The 27,788-nt window shown below is 35.6% G+C and overlaps 1 protein-coding gene across 3 annotated transcripts in view; it reads left to right on the top strand.

Moving 5' to 3' along the window:
- ADGRL2 (adhesion G protein-coupled receptor L2) overlaps window positions 1-27,788 on the top strand; it is a 295,308-nt gene that overhangs the window by 38,109 nt on the left and 229,411 nt on the right. For all 3 annotated transcript variants that reach the window (XM_054499971.2, XM_063653684.1, XM_063653672.1), the window contains exon 2: window positions 26,294-26,335. The gene's annotated coding sequence lies outside the window, so the exon portion shown is untranslated. The remainder of the gene's footprint in view (window positions 1-26,293; window positions 26,336-27,788) is intronic.

Raw genomic sequence — 27,788 nt, 5'->3', positions numbered from 1 at the left:
AAGCGGACAGCCTGGGCACAAAGGGGCTGACATGGCAGTTCAGGTGAGATGAAGAAGAGACCCCTCTACATGCAGTGCGGTATCCTTTTTTCTGTTATGCATTGGCCAGCTTGGCCTCTCCCTATTCCACACAGTGAGCCTGAAATGTGGTGTGATCTTCCTACCCCCGTTTTCCGGATGCAGTCTGGCATTCTAACACCTGTGTTGCTGACCTCATTTCTTCATGCTTTCTTGGCCTCACCTCAGCCTCTGAACTGTGCTCTTTACCTGAGGCCCTTGGCCTGGTGACCTAAGTGATCATTTCTCTGGATTCTACCTTCACATCAATTAACCTGGTTATAAGGTTCCAGCCAGCAGGACTTGGGCTACTTCTGCTGTCATTCATCCCACTGGGTGCTTCTCTATGCCTGCTAACCCAGGGACCAGTGGCCTAGTGCCCTCCTGATAATGCTGGGTGCTTTTGCTTTTAAAAGCTTTTACCAGCTTTTGTGCTGGTAACTGTAGACAAGGCAATCTATTCAGTATGAACCAAACAGTAAAGCAAGCCTGGCAGGCAGAAAACAAAACAAAACAAAACCACAACTTTAGACAAGAGTTGAATTAATTCAGTCAGTTATCCTAGGACAACTTTAGTTGCTAAGATGCAGTCTCTGGAGTCAAATTGCAGGGTTCTGCCTAGGCTCCATAACTTGCTCTGTGACCTTATGCAAATTATTTAACTGATTGATGCCTCAGTTTCCTCATCTGTGAGAAGAGAATAGATATGTTGGAAAGCTAAAAATGAGATTATACATGTATTCATCTACAACAGTACTGGCATATAGTAATTGCCCAATAAATTATTCGTGGTTTGACAGAATCCATGGGCCCGTTTCCTCTACCTTAGAAACAACACCATCAGCTTACTCGAGAAAATGCCCTGGCCTGGAGCAAGCAGAGAGAGCCAAGGTGAGCTCTTATTAAATGTTTATGTTAGGACATTACATAAGCTACTCTATTTTCTACCCCAGCCTTATTCTATGGTAGGCAAAGAAAACTAGCCTAACCTGGTAACAATGACTTATTAAATAATTAAAATAAAGCAGATAAATTGAGCAAGAGATAACTGCCTCAGCAGAGGCCTTACGAAAATTAAAGTTAGACTCAGTCTACCCAGCATAAGCAAATCTCCACAATGCTACAGTGTTTCTAAACAGGGGCATTCTTGGCTTTATTGATAACACCCTTTCTTTATCCAGGCTCTTCCAGGCATTAGGGGTGCCTTAGCATGCCTAGGTCCTTCCCACTAAATGCCAATAGCATTCCCCAGTTATTCTGATAATACCAGACGCCTGACACAACACATACATGCACAAACACATAAATACACAAATGTACATGCATTTCTGAAGTCCCTTTAGAGAAGTGATACCAATCCAGATTGGGAACCGCCACTGTGGCAATATAATCACATGGATTGTTCAGGAAACAGGACTTCTGGAAGGAAATAGGTACTATGATGTCAAAGGAAGATGAGGGTTGGCCGAACTCACTCGTTAGCCCACATCTGGGAAAGTAATATCTAACAAATTAATACTGGGGTGAAATCACTTTTAAGAAAAGATGGTAGATTGTGCATGCGTTTTCGTTCCAAATTATTTTACAAAATGCTGATTATTCTGTTTTTATTCATTAAACAAGGGTTTATTAAATGCCTACCGAGTACATACCACTACTATATGCATATCCACTTTAAAAGGTTTATTTGAACCAGGACAGAGCACAGTAAGTTTCTGGCATCCTTGAATATAATTTCTAGTTTATTTAGTAGCCATGTCTGAAATGACATCTTAAGTTTGAGTTCCAAGTAATGACCATTAACAAATATAGCTTAAAACCATTTTTTTACTTTTTGTTATTTTTGTGAAGCTAAGTTTAACTTGGCAACATTTTTGTGAAAACTTCAATGCTTTTTGGCCTGAACAATTGCACTAAATAATCCTAACAAGGTTGAGGCAAGCACGTGGTTATTCAGACACAGAAATAAAATCCAGACATACACGGGGACATGTCTCAAAGGTTTTGAGCTCCCATAGTGCTTACTGTTTGTGCTATATAGACTTGCCACTCAGAGCTCCAGCCAACATTTAGTATATGAAAGTTAAACCATTTGGTGGGCTTTCTCCTCTATATTATCTCCACAAATGGAATATCTACAGCCTTGGCTGCTATGAATAGAAATAGGAAGCTTTTGAGAGAAGAAATGTATGCAAGATAGCAAAAGAGATGAAAGAGATTCAGACCTCAAAGAAAGTAATAGAGAAGGAGGGTCAGAGACTGTAAGTTGAGTGTGGAAAAGCAGAGTGATGGATTATAGAGCAGAATGGGGAAAGACATGGTTAAAGGATTCTATTACCACAGGAAGAAAGGAAATTATTTTTTCTCATAAAGAAAAGAAATATTATAAACCAGAGTGTCATGTTTTCAGTATACTGAATGGTCTTATGTCCGTTTTGTGTATTATAGGCCAGAGGCTAATCATAAGTGAAGATGAGACAAGGGAATTCTAAAAAAAAAAAAGACAGATTATAGAATAAGAGTAAAGAAAATTGGAGTAAAATGAAGTTGAAGAGTGAGGCCAAAATAGATACAGGAAATGGAAAAACAAAACAAAACAAAACATGGTAAAGGAAGGTATAAGAAAAAGAAAAGAACTTAAAAAATAATTTTATGATTTCCTATGAATTTAGAGTCATCTTATTTTTAGAAAACAAACCTATTGGGCAGTACATTTTACATTCTTAGTGCTAACCACTGAGATACTAAAACATAGTTCACGCAGATCTAGTCTTTACATTTCAACATTCATATCTTGAGATCAACTTTAACATAGTAATGATCATACTAGAACATCATAATTGGATATATTCAATTAAATTTCATAGAGTATTACCTTTACTTCCTGTAAGGCTTGGGATCTCTTGCACTTAAAATTTAAAGGTACATGTGAATTTTACACAAATCTATCTACTTTTCTTCTAAAAGAAAATGCAGTAATAGCCCCTGACAGAATTCCCTTTGGAAGATACATTTTTCTTAGTAAGAGAAATCAACCAAAGACAACTTTTAAATATTTCTAACCAAGAGGATTGCAATATTCAATCAAGTTAATGTTATCAGTGTGGTTATTATCTGAATATCTTTGATGTCAGAGCCATGCCTCAGAATTTCAAAATTCACTTGACTTTGAAATCAAAGTATACATGCTTTTTTCCTACTGTAATATAAAATATATATTAAAATTTTATCAAAAAATTGAACACACAAAAGGAAACTGCAAACTTTGCCAAGGATTTTGATAAAAATTTAATTTGTTTTCAAATATCTTATTATCTATGAAATATATAAAACATAAGCTAACTGTGAATATGGTGTATATTTTACTATTTGTATGACAAAAGACTGAAGTTTTCCTGCCCTAGGTTTACATTAGCATGTGCATTTTTAAAAGGCAGTAGTATGTATTATAGTGGGGAAAATATCAGTCCAGGATTTGGAAATCCTGTTTTAGCTTCAATCCTAGCTTTGTCTACTAGCCATATGATTTCTTTAAATTTTTTTCTCTTTTAAACTGGGAATAGTATGTTTCCTACCTAGTTCGTTGGGCATAAAAGGATGTTTTAAATCAAATCTATAAAAACATATGAAATATAATTTGTTTAAGTGTAGTTTCCTTAGGAATCATAAACAACTTCACTCATTAAAGGTTTGTTATCTAATGCATGGCTATCCCTCTTTTCTTCATATTGCTAAACTCTTGTAGTGTTCTTCCATTAGTGGAAAAAAGAGACAAGGAAAAAGAGAGAAGAAAACATTTCAATTTTCAAATCCATCCCTTTACTATCATACTTCAGACTACTCTGATTAAAGATTTTGAGAGTGATGACATTGAATTCAACATTTAAAATCAAGTGTGTTATGTCTCATTTGTATATTTTGCCTTCAAAAGATGCAAATTCCTTCTTTCGGCATCATGTGAAGAGTTAAGAATGCAAGGAAAGAACTGAAAAAAAACTTACTCCGTAAATGAACACTCCAGAAAAGAGACATTTTTCCTGTTGTGATTGTTATTATCATTCCAGCCCCTAGCGTACTAAGAGATTAGGAAAGTTTATGATATGAATGAATGCATAACTGAATGAATGTCTCTATATTTGCAAGAAGAAAATTCTATTCTTTTTGTATTTAATTATTAATATTTGCCACAGAGCTGGTCTTACCACAAATTTTTCTCTGTCTCCAAGTCATTGCTTTTCCCAGAATTTCTAAATTGTGAGTTGTTGCTGTTTTATCAAATATAGAATAGTCATCACTTAAATTGTTGGGCGAGTTCAGTGCTAACACTTATCTCTTCCACTTAATCTAGAGGTGAGATTTGCAGAAGCATCTTAAAGACAAGAGGGACAGGGCTTAGAGAATTTTTTTTTAAGGCACCGTTCTTGCAAAAGAGTGATGTAAGAGGTAAGGAAGCTAAGAGACAAAACTGAACAAATGAGTTTAGGGAGAAAGCTAGCCTTTTACAGAGTAAAAGGAAACAAAGTTTGAAGTACTTTCCTCCAGCCTAATGAGGGGTTTTGAAATTGAGGGTTCTTAGAGCAAACCTGGAATTAGAACAAGTTAAAGAAGTAAAGAATGTAGGGAATGAATGGAGAGGGCTTGTTTGTCTAGAGTTGGTGCCTTAATAGAAAACGGCAGGTCAGCAGCAATGGCTGCAGCTGACAAATTGGCATGTATAAGAATAGGGACATTCTTATGGGGCCAGGAAAGCAGAGTGCTAATAACAGAAGGTTTTGTTTTGGTTTTTTTTTGCACTTGTATTAATCCAAAGAAGTTATTTAAGATTATAGTTCACATTTTTTTCTCCATTTCTCAGAATTGTTTAAAGAGAGGAAAGAGAGGAAAAGGAAAGGGATAATTTATAGGATGTACCTTAGGAACTATTATTAGAAGAATAAAAAAGACTACTACTGGCAAATGTAAGTGCATTAGAAATGAAGTAATTAAAGGTTCTGTAAGAAAATGAGCAAATTAGAGCTAGCAGTCATCTATTAACCTACCGTGACTTATAACTCACATTTTACTTTTTTCTCCCAGTGCAAAGCTCCCCTATTACTGTGTATGATGTTCGCATGCAATTTTCTATTGTCGTAACCACATATATGTGGTGGTGATGGATCTTAATTTGTTCTTCTATGTGTCTCTAGTTCACCAGCTTTAATTGTAGGGCACAGTTTTTCTGTGCTTTGAAAAGTGCCCAGCATTGCTAACCTGTGTCAGCATTTGATGTATATTTTTGTAATACAGCAGTTATCATAAGTGATAAAGATAAGCAATGAAATGCATGCCAACACTGAAGGAAAGGAAAGGACAAGGATAGATGTAGCTGGTGATCAAATGTATTTACTGTGGGAAAACTAAGATGAGATATAAATGGTGGGAAGTGGGAAGCTAAAGATATACCTAGGGAACAAAGTAGGAGAATAAGATACTTGCAAAGAGTGTGATGAATCAATTTTTAAGGAAATGAACCTAAATTCCTGATAGATGTTTAAGCATTCTATGAGCAGACAAAAACACTTGTGTTTCTAAATCTTAAAGTAAGACATGCTCACAATTTCATGAGAAATCACTATCCATTAAAATATTGAGCATGTTTGGCAATATTCTAAACACTACTTACATTATCCCATTTAAAGTACTTGTAAACTATGTGGAGTAGGAACTAATATAATCCCCATTTTACAAATGAAAAACTGATGAATGGAGATATAAAACAACTTGCTCAAAGTCACACAGGTAGTTGAGTGACGGAAGTTTCTTTCAAACACAGTTTGTGTCTGATTTTGAACACAGATTGGCTCCTGATTCAGGCACTGGTAACCACTATGCCCTCTGTGTTCTGGAGAACCATAAGGATAAAATGTTACTGTTGAAGGTGGAATTTTTATAAAGAAACTAGCAATAGTATTTAAGTACTTCTTTGGAAAGGCAGCACATGATGAGAAGCTGAGAAAGATCTTAGTGTTCTCTACTCCAGGGCTGAAGATTGTCTCTCCTGGACTTATTTCAGTGCCAAATACTGCTCAAAATTAGTGTATCAAAGTACCTCTTATTACAAGGGAGAGGATGACACACTCGTGAAAATAGAGTGGAAGAACAAAACAGAACAACTGGATGTCCGTATTTAGGTTCCTCTTTCTTTTGCTGTGTATATTTTCTAAACTGCCTCTATTTCCAGCTCAAATAAGCTCATATGAAATTATGTTTGAAGAATATGTTTCGTGTACTACTTGAGAGATGACAATGTTTCATTCTTTAAAATATTATTCCCAATAGCCCTTGCAACTCATTTGTTCCAAGCACAGAAGGAAATAATTTGAGAACAAACTAAAGTACTCCAGTGCCTCATCATTGAGGACTGAGTTGACAACAGAAAAACAAGGGATGGGAGATTGCAAGTTGCCCTGTCATTTCAGAGGGGGAATCATCTGAGAAGATGACAAATATGAGAGACTTCTGTCTTGATAACTAGTGGCATCCTTCCCTGGTAATTCTTGGCTGTTGAGCAATAAAAGACCCAATGTGGAGTTAGGAAGAAAAGACTTAATAATAACAAAAATAGTTTAACTTTTTTATAGCACAATGAAATTTACAAACTGCATCTGCAAATATTCTCTCTCTTGATCTTTCTCTCTGAGAAGCACACAGCTGTGCATTCTTGGAAAAGTCATGTATGCTTTCTTGAGCATCAACTTCCTCAATTGTAAGATAGGAAAAACAATTATTCTTCTTAGGCAAGTTACTCAGTTTCCTCAATTATAAAATGGGAGAAATAGTGGGTATTAGGTTGAAACAGAGTTTTGCCGATAATCAACAGAAATGGCAATTTTATATGATTCAATCTAATACCTATCCTATAGAGTCGTAAGGATTAAATGTATCAATATACGAAAACAGAGCCTAGCTGTTAGTACACTCTCAGTGTTATTCATGTAAATATGACCTCATTTCATTCACAATAACACTGTGACAGATAATAGGGTTCTACCTTTGAATATAAATTTATGTGAAAAGCATAAATATTATTTATGGATTTATAAGGGGGGAAATGTAGCTTTACAACAAATACCCTGCAATATAATGCTTTGTTATGTGGTTTCTAGGCTGCTCATTGAATATTTTATTAGCTAGCTTGTAAATTCTTTGGGTTGTTTCTCCCTCCCATCCAAATTTGCCATCCAGGGGGTAGTTGGCTAGTTTTGTAGGTGAGGTCTCAGTAAATACTCTTGTGATTTTGTTTATCTTATAAAATGACTCGAGGCCAAAAGAATGAGTATTGCTAGGCTTGTCAATTCAAAGAGGGCTTTAAAAGCATGTCAATATATCAGGAGAAATTTTTTAATGGATTCAGATACTGCTTGATCAAAAAGAAATAAATAAAATGTAACTTATAATACATGGAGATAAATAACAGGAACCTTCAGAGATATTTGTTTGTATATTCTGTTTATTTTGTGGAAAGTTTTCATTTTGCTTTTTCTAAAATAATTTGTAAATTCCTCGTTAGACATTGTGCCTTTGAAAATATATGTGTATTATATACTAAATTGGTATATATTAAAAGAAAAATGTATTAAACTTCAAGTTATAGGATGCCAAATATTATGGAGGCAATTTTAGTAAAATAAAAATGTATATATTTTTTAATTTTTTGAGACAGGGTCTTGCTTTGTTGCCCAGGCTTGAGGGCAGTGGTGTGGTCACAACTCACTGCAGCCTCAACCTCTCCAGGCTCAGGCAATCCTCCCACCTCAGCCTCCTGAGTAGCTGGGACTACAGATGCCCACCACCACACCTGACTAATTTTTCTATTTTTTGCAGAGATGGGGTTTTACCATGTTGCCCAGACTGGTCTTGAAATTCTGGGCTCAAGGGATCCATCTGCCAAGGCCTCCCAAACTACTAGGATTACTGGGTGTGAGCCACCACGCCCAGCTGAAACAAATATATTTAAAGCTGCTTAATCTATATTTTATAAAAAGCCCCTGAGAATGAACTAGAAAAATGATATGTTTATAGTATATATTATTTTATCCTGTGAATAAATGTTACATAAAATCATATTATTATAATTACTAAAACAATGTTATTGGATTCTTTTTAAAATAATTTAAATAACAGAACCATTATTTTGGCCATTCTTCTCTCTGAGAATTAGTATACTAATTCAAATTATATATATATGTATATATACATATATATGTATACGTGTATGTATGTATATACCCAGCAGCACATCAAAAAGCTTATCCACCATGATCAAGTGGGCTTCATTCCAGGGATGCAAGGCTGGTTCAATATACGCAAATCAATAAATGTAATCCAGCATGTAAACAGAACCAAAGACAAAAACCACATGATTATCTCAATAGATGCAGAAAAGGCCTTTGACAAAATTCAACAATGCTTCATGCTAAAAACTCTCAATAAATTAGGTATTGATGGGACGTATCTCAAAATAATAAGAGCTATCTATGACAAACCCACAGCCAATATCATACTGAATGGACAAAAACTGGAAGCATTCCCTTTGAAAACTGGCAGAAGACAGGGATGCCCTCTCTCACCACTCCTATTCAACATAGTGTTGGAAGTTCTGGCCAGGGCAAATAGGCAGGAGAAGGAAATAAAGGGCATTCAATTAGGAAAAGAGGAAGTCAAATTGTCCCTGTTTGCAGATGACATGATTGTATATCTAGAAAACCCCATCGTCTCAGCCCAAAATCTCCTTAAGCTGATAAGCAACTTCAGCAAAGTCTCAGGATACAAAATCATTGCACAAAAATCACAAGCATTCTTATACACCAACAACAGACAAACAGAGAGCCAAATCATGAGTGAACTCCCATTCACAATTGCTTCAAAGAGAATAAAATACCTAGGAATCCAACTTACAAGGGATGTGAAGGACCTCTTCAAGGAGAACTACAAACCACTGCTCAAGGAAATAAAAGAGGATACAAACAAATGGAAGAACATTCCATGCTCATGGGTAGGAAGAATCAATATCGTGAAAATGGCCATACTGCCCAAGGTAATTTACAGATTCAATGCCATCCCCATCGAGCTACCAATGACTTTCTTCACAGAATTGGAAAAAAACTACTTCAAAGTTCATATGGAACCAAAAAAGAGCCCGCATCGCCAAGTCAATCCTAAGCCAAAAGAACAAAGCTGGAGGCATCACACTACCTGACTTCAAACTATACTATAAGGCTACAGTAACCAAAACAGCATGGTACTGGTACCAAAACAGAGATATAGATCAATGGAACAGAACAGAGCCGTCAGAAATAATGCCGCATATCTACAACTATCTGATCTTTGACAAACCTGACAAAAACAAGAAATGGGGAAAGGATTCCCTATTTAATAAATGGTGCTGGGAAAACTGGCTAGCCATATGTAGAAAGCTGAAACTGGATCCCTTCCTTACACCTTATACAAAAATCAATTCAAGATGGATTAAAGACTTAAACGTTAGACCTAAAACCATAAAAACCCTAGAAGAAAACCTACGCATTACCATTCAGGACATAGGCATGGGCAAGGACTTCATGTCTAAAACACCAAAAGCAATGGCAACAAAAGCCAAAATTGACAAATGGGATCTCATTAAACTAAAGAGCTTCTGCACAGCAAAAGAAACTACCATCAGAGTGAACAGACAACCTACAAAATGGGAGAAAATTTTCACAACCTACTCATCTGACAAAGGGCTAATATCCAGAATCTACAATGAACTCCAACAAATTTACAAGAAAAAACAAACAACCCCATCAAAAAGTGGGCGAAGGACATGAACAGACACTTCTCAAAAGAAGACATTTATGCAGCCAAAAAACACATGAAAAAATGCTCACCATCACTGGCCATCAGAGAAATGCAAATCAAAACCACAATGAGATACCATCTCACACCAGTTAGAATGGCAATCATTAAGAAGTCAGGAAACAACAGGTGCTGGAGAGGATGTGGAGAAATAGGAACACTTTTACACTGTTGGTGGGACTGTAAACTGGTTCAACCCTTGTGGAAGTCAGTGTGGCGATTCCTCAGGGATCTAGAACTAGAAATTCCATTCGACCCAGCCATCCCATTACTGGGTATATACCCAAAGGACTATAAATCATGCTGCTATAAAGACACATGCACACGTATGTTTATTGCGGCATTATTCACAATAGCAAAGACTTGGAACCAACCCAAATGTCCAACAATGATAGACTGGATTAAGAAAATGTGGCACATATACACCATGGAATACTATGCAGCCATAAAAAATGATGAGTTCTTGTCCTTTTTAGGGACATGGATGAAATTGGAAATCATCATTCTCAGTAAACTATCGCAAGAACAAAAAACCAAACACCACATATTCTCACTCATAGGTGGGAATTGAACAATGAGAACACATGGACACAGGAAGGGGATCATCACACTCTGGGGACTGTTGTGGGGTGGGGGGAGGGGGGAGGGATAGCACTGGGAGATATACCTAATGCTAGATGACGAGTTAGTGGGTGCAGTGCACCAGCATGGCACATGTATACATATGTAACTAACCTGCACATTGTGCACATGTACCCTAAAACCTAAAGTATAATAATAATAAATAAAAAATAAATAAATAAATAAATAAATGAATAATAAAAATAAAAAAATAAAATAAAATAAAATAATTTAAATAACACAACCATTATTTTGGCCATTCTTCTCTCTGAGAATTAGTATACTAATTCAAATTATATATATGTATATATACATATATATGTATATGTGTATGTGTGTATATATACATATATATGTATATGTGTATGTATGTATATATACATACATATGTATATGTGTATGTATATATACATATATATGTAGGTGTGAATATATGTATATGTGTATATATATGCATGTACATACATGTATATATATACATATATGTACATGTATATATCTCTGGTGGGGCCTTGGAGAACCTTTATGTCTAGCTCAGAGATTGTAAATACACCAATAGGCACTCTGTATCTAGCTCAAGGTTTGTAAACACACCAATCAGCACCCTGTGTCTAGCTCACGGTTTGTGAGTGCACCAATCGACACTCTGTATCTAGCTGCTCTGATGGGGCCTTGGAGAACCTGTGTGTCAAAACTCTGTATCTAACTAATCTGATGGGGACAAGGAAAACTTTTGTATCTAGCTCAGGGATTGTAAATGCACCAATCAGCGCCCTGTCAAAACAGGCCACTCGGCTCTGCCAATCAGCAGGATGTGGGTGGGGCCAGATAAGAGAATAAAAGCAGGCTGCCCGAGCCAACATTGGCAACCCGCTCACGTCCCCTTCCACACTGTGGAAGCTTTGTTCTTTCGCTCTTTGCAATAAATCTTGCTACTGCTCACTCTTTGGGTCCACACTGCTTTTATGATCTGTAACATTCATCGCGAAGGTCTGCAGCTTCACTCCTGAAGCCAGCGAGATCACGAGCCCACCGGGAGGAACGAACAACTCCAGATGCGCCACCTTAAGAGCTGTAACACTCACCGCGAAGGTCTGTAGCTTCACTCCTGAGCCAGCGAGACCACGAACCCACCAGAAGGAGGACACTCTGAACACACCCGAACATCAGAAGGAACAAACTCCAGACGCGCCACCTTAAGAGCTGTAACACTCACCGCGAGGGTCCACGGCTTCATTCTTGAAGTCAGTGAGACCAAGAACCCACCAATTCTGGACACATATATACATATATATATATATGTATATATATATATATATATATATTTTTTTTTTTGAGACGGAGTCTTGCTCTGTCACCCAGGCTGGAGTGCAATGGCGTGATCTCGGCTCACTGCAACCTCCGCCTCCCAGGTTCAAGTGATTCTCCTGTCTCAGCCTCCCAAGTAGCTGGGATTACAGGCGCATGCTGCCATGCTCAGCTAATTGTTTGTATTTTTAGTAGAGACGGGGTTTCATCATGTCCCCCAGGCTGGTCTCAAACTCCTGACCTCAGGTGACCCACCAGCCTCAGCCTCCCAAAGTGCTAGGATTACAGGTGTGAGCCACCATGCCCGGCCTCAAATTATATTTTAAACATTATTTATTTGAAAATGATAATATAGGATGTATTCAACAGAGTCCTTTATTTGACTGAAAAATAATTTTTCCTTTAATGTTTGTGTGTGTGTGTGTATGTGCATGTAAGAGACAGAGAGAGAGAAGGAGAGAGAGACAAAGTATGTGTAGAAACACGTAAGACTGGTAGTTTTCTTTTTATTGGATTTTTTCATTTAATTCTGGAAATCTTATTTCTAAATGCTGACTTTAGACAAAAGCTGAGATTATCCTCATTTTACCAAAAAGAAGACTAGGTGTAAGAAAGTAGGAGTAGCTTGCCCAAAATTACATAACAAGAACTAGGAAGACTTTAAGCCAGGTTTCAAAATTCCTTGTTCAGTGCTCTTTCTTTTACAGATGGATGCTACTAACTTCTGCTTACAAATCTATCCTAGAATTTAACTGCTTTCACATTCTTACTTTTCTATTCTTTTAACTAATAGTATCAATTCTTTATATTATAATGGTATCATTGGAACAGGTAGACATCTAATAAGCTAAGGACTAAAATGGTCAATTTTTGTTTGAAAATAATAGAAGAGACGAGCACGGTGGCTCACTCCTGTAATCCCAGCATTTTAGGAGGCCAAGATGGGCAGATCACCAGGTCAAGAGATCGAGACCATCCTGGCCAATATGGTGAAATCCCGTCTCTACTAAAAATACAAAAATTAGTTGGGCACGCGCCTATAATCCCAGCTACTCGGGAGGCTGAGGCAGGATAGTTGCTTGAACCTGAGGTTGCAGTGAGCTGAGATCGCACCACTGCACTCCAGCCTGACAATAGAGGGAGACTCCATCTCAAAAAAAATAAATAAATAAAAAAGAAAGAAAGAAAAAAGAAAACAATAGAAGAGTTTTAGACCATATCTGCAATTTAAATTATTTAAATAGAGTCACTATTTGAGGGAGTTAGTGAAACATATTTATCTGAAAAGTGGTTAATGAATGATAATTTTTTTGTCTCTCAGTCTCTTATTTCTCATTCATTCCTTTTTTTGTTTTTTGGGTTTTTTGAGATGAAGTCTCACTCTGTCACCCAGGCTGGGGTGCAGTGGCATGATCTCGGCTCAGTGCAACCTCCACCTCCCGGGTTCAAACGATCTTCCTGCCTCAGCCTCCCAAGTAACTGGGATTACAGGTGTGTGCCACCACACCTGGCTAATTTTTGTCTTTTTAGTAGAGATGGGGTTTCACCATGTTGGCCAGGCTGATCTTGAACTCCTGACCTCAGGTGATCCACCCGCCTTGGCCTCCCAAAGTGCTGAGATTATAGGGGTGAGCCATTGTGCCCGGCCTCATTCTTATTCTAGGACATTTGGATTCTTCCAGCATACTGTTTGAAGTAGAACAGCTACAATGAAAATATTTTTTAAAATAAAAATAGATTTTAAAATTATGAAGATAATGTAATGCACATGGAAAATCCAATCAATATAAAACATTTTCTTTTTTACCTTAAAAATTCCACTCAAACTGTTACCTCAACTCTTTCTTTCCCTTCTACCTTCCCCAATTTACCATTTTGATTGCTATCTTTCCAGACCTTACAAAATGATATAGACAGTTAAGAGTTTGCTACATATTTGACCCAAACATATGAAAGAAAAGCAGCAAACAAATATGAGAAGAATATATTTCTCATCATAAGAGACGCTTACCAAATAAATGATAAACTGATGACATGAAAAACTAAACTAACCATTGAAGACAACACATCTACCATTACTTCTCCTTGTTCATGTTCTGTTCTCTCATTTTTCTTCATTTTCCTTCCCAGTACCATTAATAACCTGGCATACCACATATTGCTATTGCTTGTTGATTGTCTTTTTTCCTGTTACTAGATGGTAAGCTCCATCAGAACAGGAACTTTGAGAGATTTTTATTTTCTTGAACAGTGCCTGGAATATATTGATGTATTATAAATGTTTGTTAAATGAATACATAAACTAGAAATTGGATGCTTTCAGAATACAATTTTATGATTAATTGAATAAAACTATGTTTGTTGAAAAGATTTCTAAAATGTCTGTAGTTAGCACAGCAATATTTCAATAGTGAGTTTCATAGTCTTTTTTAGGTTCATAATTTTGAATGTCATTTCTCATTATATAAGGTAATATATAAGTATGGGAATTAGAGTAAAACTCATACTGACTTCATGACTGACCCTGTTTTGAATAAATCTTCAGTCTGAATGTAGTTGCTTATAATTGGCCAATTTCCCTGAGAAACAAGCCAGTAAGTAAAATATATTGATTAATTGAGAACTGCAGTTAATTGGGTTTTTACTAAAATTTATTATACTGGCACAGAGTAGGCACTCAATAAATATTTGTCAAATATGTGAAGTCTAGTTAGAATTTTTTTAGTTTCTCAAATAAAAAGAAAAATTTTCAATTAAATATGTGATATGCAATAGCATTAGAATCTACATAGCAGACAAGCTTTTTCAAAAGTATCTCAATTTCTTCTCATTCTCTTCTTTTTCTATCTTTCTGTTCACCTAACCTATGAGCTGGGACAAGTAAGGTGGAAATCTCTAGGTGATGTGTGAACAGAGAGCCTCAGTAGCCTAAACAGTGTCGGAGCTCAAATAGGCTGAGCAGAGCATCTGAATGGGAAGGGTCAGATGCTTAACAGCAATAGGATATTGGTTACAGGTAGGATGGTTAATCAAAAAGTAAACATATTAAAAATAACAGGAGACAGATGTTTCATTGTCAGACAAGTTGTTACAAATATTAAGAGAGAGAAACTATGGCTGGGCCAGATGGCTCACGCCTGTAATCCCAGCACTTTGGGAGGCCGATGGGGCTGGATCACAAGGTCAAGATTTCAAGACCAGCCTGGCCAAGATGGTGAAACCCCGTCTCTACTAAAAATACAAAAAACTAGCCAGGCGTGAGGGCAGGTGCCTGTAGTCCCAGCTACTTGGGAGGCTGAGGCAGAGAATTGCTTGAACTCAGGAGGTGGAGGTGGCAGTGAGCCAAGATGGTGCCACTGCACTCTAGCCTGGGCAACAGAGCAAGACTCCATTTCAAAAAAAAAAAAAAAAAACAAAACAAAGAGAGACAGAAACTACATTGGACCCTGTGGTGCTGGTTTGGAAATGGAGGAAGCAGTGTTTCATAGATATAGATATATATGGAAATAAATATCAGTGTAATATGTGGATGGATAGATAGATAAATGGATTTTTATATGCATATATCGCCTTAGTTCTGGATCCTGAGAACAATGACAGCCCCAAAACAATGGGCACACCTACATCCCAGATCTTGGTTTCTCAATAACATTCTCATCTAAAAGAAATTAAGACTCCTTAGAGAAATAGCTGATTCCAGGGCTGGGGCATGAAAAATACAAAATGAGCCTGGAATATGCTGAAATATGGAAGTATTAAAACAATGCCAGGGACATGTCAAAGAAAGATGTCAGACAGAAGAGGATCATACTGACCATATCTGGGACAATTTGAGAATCAAAGTGAATAATAATAGTAACAGCAGATTATAATCTATTGGGTAAAAGGAATATCCATGAGTCCACTCTGACATATATAAATAAATAAATAGAAAGTTACTCTACTTCCCTGCAATATACCTATAAAAAGGAGGAAAAGAGCAATTATACAGTCATCACCTTAATCATGAGATCAGTATTCACATCATGAGTAATGTGCCACCTGATAGGCTGCTATGAAATGAACATAGCATCACTTTTGTGATTTTTCTGCCAAAGAGAGGAAACCTGAATCTGATAATGAGAAAACAAAAGAGAAACGTAAACAAGGAGCATCTTGCAAAACAAACTAACTCACAATCTTCAAAACTGTCAAATTCATGAAAGCCATGGTAAAACTAAGGAAATTTTTCAGATCGAAAGGCTGAAATTGCATAATAATTAAATTTAATGCTTGATTGTGGACTGGATCATTTTGTTAAAAAAGACATTATTAAGATAAGTGGCAAAATTTGAAGGGGATCTGAGGATTATAGTGATGTATCAGTATTAACTTTCTGATTTCAGTGGTTGTATTTCAGTTATAAAGGAAAATGTCCTTGTTTGTTGAAAAAAATCTGTTAAAGTATTTGGGAATAATAAGTATCATATCATGTTGACAAGTTACTCTCAAATAATTCTGAAAAAATGTTATTTGTCATTACAACAGTTTTGTGATTTAAGATTGTTTCAAAATAAGAAAATAATAAAATTTTATTCAAATTCAACATCTTCCATGATGTGTTGTCATAATCCCGGAATAGTTTTCAGGTTAGTTTAGTGAAAAGTCTTTTACATGTTATAAAGTTTTACAATAGTTTGCTATGGTCTGAATGTTTATGTTCCCCCCCAAATTCATATGTTACAGTCTTTATCTTAGATGTGATGGTTAAGAGGTGAGGCCTTTGGGAGGTGATTAGGTCATAAGGGTGGAGCCTTAATGAAAGGGCTTAGTGGCCTTATAAAGAGAGAGATCCCACGCCCCTTCCACCATGTGACATTAAAGTGAGAAGGAAACTATCTCTGTGAGGAAGTCCAAGCGGAAGGGCCCTTGGCAGACATTGAATGTGCATGCAATTGATCTTGGATTTTCCTGCCTCCAGAACTTTGAAAAATACGTTTCTCTTGTTTATAAGTCACCCATTTGATGACATTTTGTTATAGCAGCCCAAATAGATTAAGACACATTTTGAGGTGTAGAAAGCAGAGGGCTCTCTCCATCTCCACTCTTTAAAACTACAGCATTATAATAATTAAAGAAAAAGGCAGTATACTTTTGTTTCATTTCCAATGAAAACAATTATGATCTCTTAGACATTTGGTACTGATAGTTATAGTAATGTTTTTCTGTTTCTTTCCTCCTTTTTTTTAAAACAAGAGTCTCACAGAGTGCAGTGGCATGATCACGGCTCACTGCAGCCTCGACCTTCCTGGGCTCAGGTGATCCTCCCACCTTAGCCTCCTGAGTAGCTGGGACTACAGGTCCTCGCCACCATACCTGGCTAATTTTTGTAGACACAGGATTTTGCCATGTTGCTGGGATACAGCCATTTGCCACTGTGCCCAGTTGGTTTTCTGTTTTCTTTTGTCTTACATTAAAGGCCTTTTAATATACTTCCTTTAGTATGAAGAAGCCAAGTAGCTACAGTAGGTATTAAAATAGCCACAAATATTATTTAAACCAAAAATGATACTTCCCTAGAGAAAGAAAATTTAGTAGAAATAATATGTGGACAGGTAAAATTTTTATATTACTTACATTGCTATAATACAACTATTTTAAAAGAGCACAGCAAATAATAGATTACATTGTTTCCTAGCTGTGTAAACTTGTAGTGAATTCCAACAAGAACAGGCTATGCAGGCCATACATGAGGAATGTGCTAGAATGGTAGTGAAGACATCGCTGTATCTATTCATGTTATCAATATCTAGGTGTGTGTATTAGTCCAATTTCATGCTGCTGATAAAGACATACCTGAGACTGGGCAATTTACAAAAGAAAGAGGTTTAATTGGACTCACAGTTCCACATGGCTGGGGAGGCCTCACAATCATGGCGGAAGGCAAGGAGGAGCAAGTCACATCTTAATGTGGATGGTGGCAGGCAAGAGAGAGCTTGTGCAGAGAAACTCCCGTTTTTAAAACCAACAGATCTTGAGAGACCCATTCACTATCATGAGAATAGCATGGGAAATACCTGCCCCCATGATTCAGTCATCTCCCACCGGGTCCCTCCCACAACACGTGGGAATTATGGAAGCTACAAGATGAGATTTGGGTGGAGACACAGAGCCAAACCATATCAGTGTGTAACAAACCCAGGTAAAATTAGAGAATCAAGTAAATTTATGGAGTAGGGTTGAATATACTATCAAAGATTTATTTGCCCAAAAGTATATTGATATGTTTGAGAAAATAGAATAATTTTCTTTAAAGCAAAATACAAAAGTACATAATTTCAGAAATTATGATATTAGAATATCCAGTTTGTCAATATGGAATTTAAATATTAAAAATTTAGATTAGAATGTAAGCTCATGAAGTGGAATAAACAAATATTCTATTTGGTTTTGATCTGTTTTTTAGTTGATCAGTCAAGTAACAATTTCCATCATATCAAACACTTCAAATACCTGGAAGGTTGTCATTATTACTCCTAATACCAGCAAGGAATCCCAGAAGCTGAATGTCTTTCCCTAAAGGCAAATGTTTAAAGGAGACTATCTTTTGAATATATGATGGTGCATGTTTTGGGGGAATATTCTTTAGTCTATTGGGAGAATGAGTTATGGTCTAAGGGATTTGGAGTGTCACTGGAGAGAAGACAAGGGGAGTGGGGTCCTTCATAGAAAATATTTTATCCCATGACTACACATCTGCCAGCCAGCAGGTACTTCCTCCTGATCTGTCATGGTGGTGTGCTGATAGAAACTAAAAAATGACAATAAGACTTCTTGGACTTAATAGACTCCCTCCCTCCCTTCCTCCCTCCCTCCTTTGGATTTCATAGATTCCCTCCCTCCCTCCCTTCCTTCCTCTCTTTCTTTCTTTCAATAACACAGTGCAGTAGGTTCAAAATCCAACTTTCTTGCTTTGTAGCTTTGGAAACCTAGACATCCTAATTTCTTTGTGCCTCTTTTTTTAATATATAAAATGAGGGTAATAATAACACCCAAATTATTATGAGCATTAAATGAGACAATGCGTGAGCCACCATGCCCAGCTTTTTTATTTTCTCCTCCTCCTTGTCCTCCCCCTCCTCCTCCTCCCCCTTATCCCCTCCCCCCTCCCCTTTCCTTCCTTCTTTCCTTCCTTTCTTTCTTCCCTCCCTCCCTCTCTCTTTCTTTCTTTCCTTCTTTCTTTCTTTCCTCCTTTCTCTCTTTCTTTTCTTTCTCCCTTTCTTTTCTTTCTCTCTATTCTTTCTTTCTTCCTTTCCTTTCCCTTCCTTCCTTCCTTTCCTTCCTTCCTTCCTCTCTCTTTCTTTCTTTTTTTCTTTCTTTCAATAACACAGTATAGTAAGTTCAACATCCAACTTTCTTGCTTTGTAGCTTTGGAAACTTAGACATACTAATTTCTTTGTGTCTCTTTTTCTTCATATATAAGATGGGGGTAATAATAACACCCAAATTATTATGAGCATTTAATGAGACAATGCGTGTTAATTGCTTAAATTTGTACCTGAGAGATAGGAAACACGAATTGCTAGCCATTGTTATAATTATTGGAGATAAGGAACAAAGGTGAAAATATCAAGCAAAAATAGAAGCTACACTAAGAAATTTGTGACTTCTTAGAACACATTGTGATGATTCTCTGAATAAATATGTTTACTGGTACATACCCAACACAATAGTAGAATATTAGGGCACACAAGTTCTCTTTTAAAATAGATTTAAAGATATATATATGTGTTTATATATATATATATTTAAAGATATATATATATAGATTTAAAAATATATATATTTAAATACATATATGAAGATATATGTATATACATATATCTTCATACATGGGGGTGATAATTGTAGTATTTGTCACAGCAATGGAATGAAGACTTCATTATAAAAATTATTTAGCAATTTGCCTGGCACTACTAATAAGCACTCAAAGCACTAGTTTGCTACTATTGCTAATTATCATTCTCATTATTATATATGTGAGAGATACATATAAGGGCATAATTATAATTTTATACTATGATAAGAACAGAAGAGTTAACATTTCAAGTCTTTTAAAGAATGAATACAGTTTTTCCAGATGGAGAAGAGGGAAAGAGCATTCATGGATTCCCCATGTGTTTTACCTAAACTTGACTCGTTTTCAAAAAGTCACTGAGACCACAATTATTTTACTGAGAAACTGCTTTTGAATTGACCATGTCCACACAAACTAATCAATCAACAGATAACTGAGCACCAAATCTATGAAATATGCAGAGAAAGTGTAGACAGGCTCCCAGCTGGTTTTCCTATTCTACATTCTCTCTTCTTTAGCATACTTTTCATGAGGTCGACACAGTAATCTCCCTAAAGTGCAGTTTTCATCATGCTATAACTGCTAGAGGACATAGAGTGGTTTTTGAATGCCTGCTGTATCAAGCCCAAACGACTCTATCTAGCTTCAAGGATCCTCAACAGTCTTGCATTTCACAGTATGGCATCAGCACCAACATCACCAGGGAAGTTGTTAGAAATAAATAATCTCACACCTCAATCCGCACCTATTAAATTAGGTTCTTCATTTTAACAAGGTTCCCAGGTATGCACAATCGAGTTTAAGAAACATTTCTTTACAATATCCTTTAATCTAAACAAAATCACTAATCCATATACAACCCAGTCTTATCAAGAAGAATTAAATCTTTTCATTAATATCTCTGCATCCAAAGCAACCCCTTTGCTCATGCTCATAACTCCACTGGAAATATCTTATTTCCTTCACATCTACTATCTAACTCTCATCCATTCTTGAAGACCAGTGAAAAGTCTCATATCTTCCATGAAACTAAGACCATTTCAAAGTACATTAATCTTGTTGAATATTTCTTGCACTTAGGACAACACCAATTCCATTCTTCTTTTATCATTCATTCATTCATTATTCATTGAATATGCATTTTCTTAATGCTTATGATTATTTACCTGACATTGTTGCATTGGCCACAATAAAACAAGAATTCAAGACTTTCCCTACTCTGTCAGTTCCCAATGAGGGATATCATGGTTCAGTAGAGATGTCTTAAGTTTCATAGGCAAGAGGTACAAGTGGGTAGATGTGAGGGTACAGGACCATATTGCATAAAGCCACATAATTTGTGCTTTTTTGTTAAAACTACTTAATGGAAAAATACTGTTAAAATATATTAAAACCTTTTGTAGTTTGAAACAGATGAACTACTTTAACAGTTAGGGACATGACAAAGAGATGTTGTGTTTTGTTTCATGTTAATTTTCCCTCCTATAGATAATTGTGATTTTTTTATAGGCCAGCAATATGTCTTTCTCCATTCATTCAACAAATAACAGAATTTTAAAATAGCTCCTATTTGTCCTTTTCTGACTCCTTAAATTTTAGACATGATAGGCACTAAATAAATACTTGTTGATTGAAGACACTCTTTGATCTCAAGTTGGGGACTAGGTTTACACACGTGGAACAACCATTTCAGAAATGCAGCCACCCTTTCCTCCTACTGTTATTCATGACATAAGGAAACGTTCATGAAGTTGTAGTGACACTTTGGTTTACTAGGAGTGTCTTTTGGATCAAAAAGTTCCTCCAGGGTGCCATGGAAGTTTCTGTTTCTCTGCAGCTAATGTTTGCTATCACCAGAGACTGTGTTGGAGTACAGCCAACCAAATGGAATTGGCTAGTAAAAGCTTTTGTGGGTGAGCATTTGGAAACAAGCTTCATGACCATTTGCTAGCGAAACCTCAGCAGGAGGAATTTTAACCAACCTAAGTTAATGTGAAGGTTTGATTTGAAAGGGTCTGGAGGGGCAGGGGAAATAAAATACTTAATGAAGTATGTAACATCCCATATTTTTTAATAGTAAAAATAAAAGTGTTAAAGCAAACTAAATGTGGCCTGAGCGGGACCCTGTACTTCTATATTTGAGTCCTTGTGGATGAATTGTAACCTAGATTAATAATCAAACAAAATTGAAAACCTAACTTAGGAGTATGAGCCTGTAACAATAACTGAGTCTTGGCCAATCACAGTGGCCAAATTTCAGCCACTCATAGACTGCTAAGTGTTCAAACTGTGTTCAAATAAGGTAAACACCAAACTGTAATCAGTCCAGCTGTTTTTGTACCTCACTGCCAATTTCTGTACATCATTTCCCTTTTTGGTCTATAAATCTTCTTCCATCACGTGGCTACACTGGAGTCTCTGTGAATCTGCTGTGAATCTAGGGGCTGCCCAAATCACGAATCATTCATTGCTCAATTAAACTACTTTAAAGTTAATTCGGCTGAAGTTTTTATTTTATCAAAAGTTAGCTTTTCTTGTTGCAAAACTACTCACCAGCTCTTTAGGTAGAAACAGATGTTTAGGCAGATAGCCAGTCTTTGAAAGGGCGCAAGCTCCAAGCGGCGGCACTGGAGTACAGTAAGATTAGATACTGTGCAAGACCGTCAGTGAGCCCCTTGGTTCCTTCAGTGTGATCCAGGAGTGGAGTCACACAAGGAAACTTCAAAACCAAACTAAGTAAAAACATGATTTCCAAGGAACATAAACTAGAACTTTACAAGATCTAATGTTACATGAAAAATGCACATTACTTTGATTCAAGAATCAGCAATTACTTTATATTTATAACCTTCAAATTGGTTACAACGTTCCTTTATCTTATTCAGCATTCTTGCTGAAGATGAGCTTTCCCACATGAAGTGCAATTTTGTCTTCAACTTTTAATTCCTCTGGATACAGAAGAAAAGCTCTGGGCCCTTAATTGAGCAATTATTATTTCTTAAGTGAACATAGAGTTTGAGGATGGTGCCAAAATCTTCCTTTCATCCAGAGAACAAGTCTAACATAAGCAGCAGCATAAGTGTTGTCTGGCGGCACCCCAGTTTTAGGTACAAGAGCCAAGTCAAGACTGAAAGGGGAACTCATTCCTCACCTCTGCTCACTCCCTGGCATCTCCTGAGGTTCTTGAATGAATGCCAATTAGGGCCGATTTATATGTCTCCTTGGAGGTTTTAGATAACTTCACTAAGACCTGTTTGTTTTTCTCATTTAGTCTGTTTCTCCAGAGTAGGATTTGCCAACTTGCTGCTGAATATGCTGTTTGCAGTTCATTGCTAGGTTTCCATACTAACATAAAGCATTGGTATTTGAAAAATTCATTAAGAAGTGGCTCACCTTAATTCCTAGATCTAAATCTGTGGCGTGGTTCTATCACCTTTTCTACAATGTTGTCTCAGAATTTAAGAATGGAAAATAAAGAGTTCGTATGCTAACATTTCATGGAATATGCCTACACAAAGGAATTGCTGCTTCATGGCTTATGCCATTGTTTAAGCTATTCTAATTGTTTTCAAGTTTTAAATACAGAGCTGGAATCCAATTCTCAGGAACTCCTACCATTTGTCTTAGTTTTCTAAGATATTTACTGTCTCCATTACATAAAAAGACCTTCAAATATTTGAAGATAGGTTCCATGCTTCCTTTATATGTATATATATTTTTAATTAAACTTCTCTTATTCCTTCCGCTACTCCTAAGGTTACAGGGCTTCCAAACTGTATCATTAATGAGATGTTAGCTTTTCAATAACCACATTTTGAATACAGTCTGCTAATACTGACCTCAATTATAGTTAAAAATAAATAAGACCTGCACTTTAAATATAATCTTTTCAAGGTTTGATTAGATTTTGATTGCTGTAATTAACCATCTGTAATACATAAGACATAATCTAGAATTTGCTCTTTACACATCAGAGTGATAAATCCAGCTACAGAAAGCATCTTTTTGGTTGCCTCTTAATGAAAATATTACTAGACACTACCAAGTGGTGATTGAAAAAACATGCTGAAATATTACTGTCAGATACTGTAGTAAAACTTCTCACCAGAGAACTATCATAACTTCAGGATAAAAATGATTGCTATCTAAATACAAATTTTAGCAGCCATTAAAACTGTTAGAAAGACCTTAGATGACTTTGCTTCTTAGAGTTTAAAACATTTTTACTACACAGTATCAAATTAAAATTGAGTTACTACTTGCAAAATTCAAAACATTTATGAAAGTATAATTAACTAACATTTTAAATCAGAATTCAGGACAGTTTGAATGTTCCTTTTATGCCCAGAAAAGTTTTTTCTGGTCTTTTACCAAATACTAAAGTGATGATTTGTCCAACAATGTAGATGTTTAATATTCACCAAAGTGTCATCAACAACTTAACACATCATGCTTTTACTTCTCATTAAAACTGCTGTATTACTGAAGCTTGACCAAATTTCGTTCATGCTTGGACATCTGTTTAAGTATAATATTCTACACTTTTCCTCGTCTATCAGATTTTGCTTTATCTTTATTTTCCTTCCTTCTCTGACCTGTATTCAAGAAATAGAAAATGGCTCTTTGATGTGCCAGTTCCAAGTATGTTCAAATAAAAGGTAAATAATTCAATAGACTTGTTGATGAGAATTGACATTTGAACACTGGAGGTTGTTTCCTTTACTCATGCACTCTCTTAGTGAGGATAGGGGACCCAAGGTAGTGACTGGCTGGAGTGAGTTTCAAATTGGTGAAAAACTTCTAAAAAAAGAAAAGGTAGAGAAAAGAGCAAAAAAAAATTCTTTTTTAAATCAATGAAGTAGGAAAGTCCAAACATATATTCTTATCAAGTCTTATACTTGTCCAATAGTTACAAGCCTCTCTGAAAACATTTATATGTGTGGGTGGAGGCAAGTTGCCCATTAAATTGTAAGAGGTGTTATCAGATTCATCAGGACTTGGTTGTAAATTTGACTACACAGTTTGGCTCATAGAGAAATGAGGAGGAAATATCTGATTAAAGTGTGCATAGCTGCTGAGGCAACTGAATGTTGCCATAGCAATTGAGATGAAATGTGCAAGAAGTGAGATAATTAAATCTAACCCCTTTAGTAGTTTTGACAGTCAACGCACTGCCAATAGAAAAAGTTATCTACAGTATTAAGATAAAACACATTCCTCATGGAATGTCTCCTTACTAGTATTTTGTTTCTTTTCTAAATACATTGCTTTAGGTGTCTAATTTGAATGTTCTCTTTTAATAATCAAATACAGTTTTGACCTTGGTCTGCCTAGACTTTCTGCTGGTTTATTATATCATGGGGACAGACATCTATAAAAAAAATCAATGTTTTCCCTCTAGTTCTTAAAAAAAGTATACTAAAGCCAAAGCTGTCACATTTGAACGTAGAATTCAATAATATCTAGAACGTGCTGCCCTCTTCAGGAGCTGGTGCTTAAAAATACTTTTTTTTTTTAGCAGATTGATATGAGTTATAATATCAAAATTGTATTGATAATTCTTTAGAAATAAATTCTATGTAAAATAAAGTATTTCTGTGTTTAAAATTTTTTACATTAAGAGCTTGCATTAAAAATCAATACATATAAAATTTTGAAAGGAATTATTATCATTTATAATTAAATACAAACTAATAATTTCCTTAAACTTTTGTCATAGGGAGAATTCCTGAATCATTACAGAATTTGACTTCCATATTTAGTATTCAAATTTTTAAAAGAAAAATTGTCTAAAAAAGAAGGTATTTTCTATGTGAAAATCTAAGTAGGACATCCTTCAAATCCCAATTTTATTCTTCAACAACAAAAACAACAACAAAAACCAACTTTTTAATTTGGGAACATTAGGGTTTATAGTTTGAAATTTTAGCTAGTTTTCATTTACAGAAACAATATCTTTCTTGGGAATAATGATTCCAAAGATATCTTAACAAATCATAATGTTTATTCAAAATTACTTCACTAGAAAAAATTTCTAAAGGTCTGAAATATCACTATTGAGAAAATTCAAGCAAATCTCCTTCATATATATCTATTAAAATTTCCTTAGTCATTATATAGTTTTAACAGAGAGATATGATCTCAGTGTATTTTTCTCCAAATTAGGTTTATTATACTTTAAAGAACTGATCAATATTAATAGCATTAATTATCAGGATGTGAGAAAAGCATATTTTCCCTTAAAGAGTTTTAGGTATAGCTGTCTCATCTCTATCAATAAAAACTTCAAATGAGCTAAAGGGCTGAGTAAAAAAAAAATATATTGACAATGTTCTCCTAATTCTACAATATTTCTTTTGTGGAAAATAAAATAGTTTATTCCTGTATTTGAAAGTACTTATCAAAACAAGTGCTTAATCTTATGGTAGCTCTGTCCATAGTCATATAATATATGTTCAAGAATTCTTAGAGCACTGATTTGTGTTTTCTGCTATAGATTTACTTTATTTTTGTTTTGCTGCTGGTGTATTACATTTGGCAGTTAGGATCCCTGTGGATGGAGGTATAATAAATAATAATATTTTCTTTACTTTCCAGGGTATTTATGGCACAATGAAAAATTTCATCTTTCCCAGAATGGTAAGTAAAGAGTTCTTTTTGTATTTGATAGTACTGTACACAAACAAGAAAAGGCGAATTGTTATAATAAAATTGGAGTATCATTTACCAAATGTATTGAGTCATCTGATAATTATAATGTAGTTTATACTTTTGCAAATAAATGGATGCTGTATTCAAATTCTATAATTATTCCAAAATTTTCACCAAATATACTACAGTATTTTTACAGGAAATACAAGGTTTTGCTTTCTCTGTTGGATTGCAGTTGAACATAGTATATCCAACATTTTGTTTTCTGGGGTAATTTATTTTAAAATATACACAGATATAGAAATAAATGTGGTTTACATTCCACGAGCAGAAAAAGAAAGCATTATCTGTGATACAAATTCAGAGTTGGTAAGAGTCCTTTGGAATTGTTACTGTTACATAAAAACTGATTGTAATTTATGTTTGACCGGGGCTTTGCAGCATCTGTGAATTTTAAAATATTTATTTTCTAAAAGTATATATCATAACTTCTAGGCAAGCTAGCCACTATATGATTTTGGTTAAACATATAGTTTCGTTGTCTTTATATTTTTATGACTTAAACAGGAAATATTTAGTTTTAGTCTTTATCATAACCTCTTTACAATTCAAATACTAAAAATTAATCTTATTATATGGGAAAGGTCAGTGTAAAATGATATTTCCTAGGAAGTTATTACTGTCTCTTATGATGCTCTTTTACTTTTCCAGTGGTTTAAGAGTATTCCCTATAAAAAGAAGGAATTTCTCATTGTAGAAAAAAAAATCACTTTGATATCAAAGTGTTAGGTTAAGTGAAAAAGCAGGGTACAGAACTACATACATTACATGTTGTGTGCATGTGCGCTTATATAGACAGAGGAGAGAGACTTGGCAGTATATCTTGGGCTTAGAAAAAAGACAAAAAAGGCCAGGCGCAGTGGCTCATGCCTGTAATCCCAGCACTTTGGGAGGCCGAGGCAGGCGGATCACGAGGTCAGGAGATCGAGACCATCCTGGCTAACATGGTGAAACCCCGTCTCTACTAAAAATACAGAAAACTAGCTAGGCCTGGTGGCGAGCCCCTGTAGTCCCAGCTGCTCAGGAGGCTGAGGCAGGAGAATGGCGTGAACCCAGGAGGTGGAGCTTGCAGTGGGCCGAGTGCCACTGCATTCCAGCCTGGGTGACAGAGCCAGACTCCATCTCAAAAAAAAAAAAAAAGGAAAAAAGACACAAAAGGTACACAAAAGAATGGGAATATAAATAGTTTCATACTCTTAATTCTTCATTTTTTGCATTTCCTATAAAAATAGATATTATTTTTATAACCAGAACAAAAACATTATTTGAATAATAAGCGATTCAAAAGAGCATATTTATTATTAGATAAATATGTACATATAAAATTGGGAAATACCTCTTTGTGCCAACTGGATAACCAATTAAAAAAAAATCTTTAGCT

Source organism: Pongo pygmaeus, chromosome 1 (assembly GCF_028885625.2).
Source record: "Pongo pygmaeus isolate AG05252 chromosome 1, NHGRI_mPonPyg2-v2.0_pri, whole genome shotgun sequence".
In the NCBI taxonomy this organism is placed as follows: domain Eukaryota; kingdom Metazoa; phylum Chordata; class Mammalia; order Primates; family Hominidae; genus Pongo; species Pongo pygmaeus.
The sequence above is the reverse complement of the archived record's forward strand: the minus strand, read 5'-3'. Positions and strand labels throughout refer to the sequence as shown.